Consider the following 4,855-nt stretch of genomic DNA (forward strand, 5'->3'; position numbering starts at 1 on the left):
GTAATAGGCCATATTCTATTACGTATCAAATTTCATATGCTCTTTCTAATACTCACCATTCTGAATTATTTATTAGAAATGAGTTCATTGAAATTCCAGAGATCTTTGGGAAAGTTGCTCAAGCAATATACCCGGAAAAAAGCGAGTTTCCTTTAATTCAGGAAACAGACATTCAAATTCAAGACAGACCGGTTCTATACAGAGACCTTAAAATAGAACCCCAAAGGTTATCTTTCCAAGGAGACAGAATGACAAGCAAGAGATGGGACAAATCTTCTATTCAAGAAATTCCACCAGAAGAAAAAGAGTTTTCTATAATAGGAAAACTTAGATCTCCAGAAGGATGGAAAAAAGTGAAAATAGTATTCGAAATTACAAGTCATCGGAACCAGTTCCCTTGTAACTCGATTTACTATTTGGAACAACAGGAAAAAGGAACTTACCAAGGAGTGATAAATATTGGAGAATTGGAAGTTCAAATCTGGGGAATTCCAGGAAAAGAAATAGATTAGCTCATTCTTGGTCTAGAATTTCTGGAGGACCATAAACCATGGAAACGCCTTGAAAAGGGAATAGAGTTCATGGCAAAAGAAAAGACTTGGAGGATTCAATAAGAATTCTACGAAATGAAAAACCAAGAGAATTGGATAAGGGACAATCTCTTAATCAGATTCGAAAACTCTGTTCACAAAAAGAGGAAGAAGCAACTGCTGAAATTAGTAAGTCATGAACATGATTTACTAGAACGCATTGAAGAAGTAGAAATGTGTAACCATACTCTACCTTCTGAGGCCTTAGAAAAACTAAAGGTAAATAGTCTTAATCGGATTACTGAATTACAACACAGTCTGTTAAAAATGGCGGGGCCATTTAGTAATCCCTTTAAAAAATGACAACAAGTCCTTTCTCCATATACATTCCGATAGGGATGTTGTATGAACAATATAAGGCTGAGTACTTTGCAGCTTATATTGACTCGGGAGCAGGAATTTGTACAGCAAAAAGAGGAGTATTCTCTGAAGAATGTGAAGAAAAATTGCCAAAAATTGCTGGACGAGATTTCTCTCGAAAAATTTTAATTCTTTGCAAAGGAATAAAACAAGCAGAGATCCTTATGGGAGGTGCAGGTCAAACACCTTGGTATAAGGTAAAAACACCACCAATCTATTTCCATGATACAAGAGCTGATATCCTGTTAGGAAATAACTTCTTACAAATGTTTAAGAAGTACACACAAGACAATGAGTCAAGAAAACTTATGTTCACTACAATTTGTGATCATAAAATTATAGTTCAAAGACTCAAGGTTGCTTTTTATCGACAATTGCCGATAATATTTCGCAGCCAGCGTGGTGATGAAGGACAACTTTTTCACCCGAAAATGAAAGATCCAAGAAGGTTTGGAGAAATCATGTTGAAAATAACAACAGAACAAGAACTCCAAACATAGGATATGGAGCTTCTCAAGGTAACTCTAAATCACAGAGATATAGAGTTAGAAAATAAGGTATCCCTTGAAGATGTCAAAAAGAGACTCAAAGAAAGTTACAACGAGCATCCTTTGGCATGGTGGGATAGAAATCAACTCAAAGACAGTCTTACTCTAAAGGAAGGCAAAGAGTATGAATTCGTCAGATATAATCCTATCCCGATGAACATAACAGATCAAAAGGATATGAGAATGATTATCAATGAACATTTGGACCTTGGTTTAATCAAAGAAGGAGTTTCACCATATAGCAGCCCAGGTTTTCTGGTTAGAAATCATGGTGAAATAAAAAGAGGGAAACCCAGGCTAGTTATTAACTACCAAGGTATTAATAAAATCCTGGAGTTTGATGGGTACTTCATACCAAGTAGAGAACACCTAATTAGTTGTGTACGAAATGCTAGAGTGTTCTCAAAATTTGATTGTAAATCTGGATTTTATCAGATTCGAATGGAAGAAGGCAGTAAGAAATTCACAGTCTTCTCCACTCCACAAGGACACTATATTTGGGAAGTTATGCCTATGGCGTTGGCTAATGCACCCCAGATTTTTCAAAGAAAGATGGATAACCTTTTTAAAGATTATTTCAACTTTATGTTTGTTTATATTGATGATATTCTGATAGCATCAAAAAACATAGACGAACACGTTAAACACTTAGAGATTTTCTCTAAAATTTATAAACAAGAAGGACTGGTCTTATTTGAAAAGAAAGCAGTCATAGCAACAAGAAAAATTGAATTCCTTGGTATTGAGATTGATGAAACTGGAATAATTCTGCAACCCCATATTGTGGAAAAGGTAAAGAATTTTTCAGATAAACTCAAAGACGTAAAACAACTCCAGAGTTTTCTTGGAGTATTTAATTTTGCAGGGATGTTCATTAACAACCTAGCAATGTACAGAAAAGTGTTCAGTCATTTGTTAAAAAAGGATGCTAGGTTTATATGGACCGATGACCATACTAAAGGGGTAAACCAATTAAAAGAGATATGCAAGAATCTCCCAAAAATGGCTATACCCTTAGATGAAGATGATCTGGTATTATTTACGGATGCCGGTGATGATTGGTGGGCAGCATTCCTTACCAAGATCACTCCAGATGGGGAAATACCATGCAGATACTGTAGCGGCCTTTTTTCAGAATCAGAGGCCATCAGATGACATATCAACGAAAATGAATTTTATGCAGTTAAAAGGGCTTTTGAAAAATAGCCATTATTTTTACTTGCTAAAAAATTCACTTTGAAGGTTGATAACACCCAGATAAAAGCTTTCCTAAGAAATAAAATTGAATCTAAACCTGAGAAAGCTAGGTTATTAAGATGGCAAGCATTATGTCAAAATTATATTTTTGATATTGTTATTATTAAATCTCATGAAAATATTCTTGCAGATTTTTTAACAAGAGATGGAAGGCAGTGACGTGGATTCCATCATCAAAATGCAGAGGCATCTCAGGGAACATCTTGGGTTGCTTCAAAACGAGTTCAACCAGTTAGCCATTAATGCTGAAATGGTCGGCAGGTTACAACAAACTGATCGGATCAAAGTATCTAATCGAATTACAGGATGTATGCAAGCTCAAACACAACTATGGGCTGCTATTCAAGGGCCAATTGTGAAGGCTATAGAGAAACCATTGGTTTCTCATAAACAAGATATGATAAAACCATTGGTTTTACAAAAATAAGAAATACAACCACCGGTTGGGAAAAAAGATGTTGAGGAAGCTAAAACTCAAGAAACAAGTGATAATCTATCATCAACTTTTGATGATCTAGATGAAACAATAATTGATGAGGATTCCTCATCAAGTCAACCCTCCGCCTCTGGGATAAAAGAGGAAGAGATCAATCTTAGGCCCAACACTGACAAGGACAAATCTAAGATCGATACTAACCCAACTATTATTTCTCCATTTCAGGTTTATCAAAAAAGGTGGGAAAAATTAAATACAAAAAGTAAAATTAACCCTAACACTTGTAGGGTTGATGTGGCAGGGATATATCCAAGGGTTTGGCTAAAAAACAATGTCAATCCTAAGGATGTAAAGCTCTGGTATGAATTTGGAGCCTTGGCCTCAGTTTATACAACATCACCAAGCTTCCCAGAGATATCACAGTTACCAAAATGGATTCAGGAAGCAGTCCAAGAAACATGGGCAAATAACGACCATTTTTCCAGAGGAGATGTGTTTGAGTTATACATTTTTAGTGCAGCTCCGGAACCAACAGTGAAAGGATCACACGAACCCTTTTATTTCATCAAGCTAAGGAGACCTGATATAAATAGTCACAAATTTATCAAGGATCCTAAAACTGAAGAAATACCCTTAGTGTCCACTTTCGAGGAAAATGTCTCAACCAGAAGGGCATGAGGTATTTGGGTCTGTCTTACTGAGATGGACAAAGTCAAGTTTTCATTTAAATTTTATCAGAATTCTGTGAATGGATCGTTCCTGTTAAGCACAATGACAGAAAAAACTACAGCCTTTGCGGAAGAACTCTTTGAAAAGAAGAGAAATCTTTTGTGGAACAACAAGCTGCCGGGGAGTAAAGAAACTCGCCGAAAATTTTGTAACATGGCTCATATTGGACGATGGTCAGAGAATATCTGCTCAGAATGCCCAAATCAGAAGGAGCCAGAATTTGAAAAAACATTTGGACCCCGAACGGATCGAAAGGATTTTTCCGAGACAAGCAAAGGTGGACAAGGACCACTGAAGATGCGTTTTCACAGGGGCCTACTTCAAAAGCAAAAGATGCCCCGACAACAATAAAGCAAACATGTGAGGAGAATAAAGTCAAAAGAAAGTGGCAGACATGTAATTCCTCCACTAGTAAAAGATGTCATCAATAATGGCATAAAGAAATACAAGACAGCTGTAAGATTTCCTGAAGTTTTTCGGTGAAACGAGTGGAACCTCAGCTATAAATACAAGCGTTCAAGGAAGCTGAAGACATCGATCATTCCCTTCAGTTTTTTTACAAATAAATTGTTGTAATATTTCTCTTTCTATTGTATTAAGTTTTCTTTCATGTATTTCAAGAACAAAGCTACTATAAGTAGCTAAACAAGTTGTCTTCTCCTCTTCAAAGGAGTTGATTTATATAATAATATTATGTCTGAATAATTTCTTTAAAGCCTCTTGTTTTTTCATGCTCATATTTTATAATTAAATTTATATATCATACGCCTTAAGGTAGAAAACGAATTAAGGCTGTGCTGGGTGTCGTTGAAAGAGCTTGTGCAGAAACCATCTGTTGCGACTTTGTGGTTGGAGTGTGAGGAGCACTTCGTAAAACTCGGCAGGTATGACCCGACGACATTTTGGTCAAAGAGGTATTTGAATTTAATTCATCT

Source organism: Henckelia pumila, chromosome 1, assembly GCF_033568475.1.
Source record: "Henckelia pumila isolate YLH828 chromosome 1, ASM3356847v2, whole genome shotgun sequence".
Taxonomy (NCBI): Eukaryota; Viridiplantae; Streptophyta; class Magnoliopsida; order Lamiales; family Gesneriaceae; genus Henckelia; species Henckelia pumila.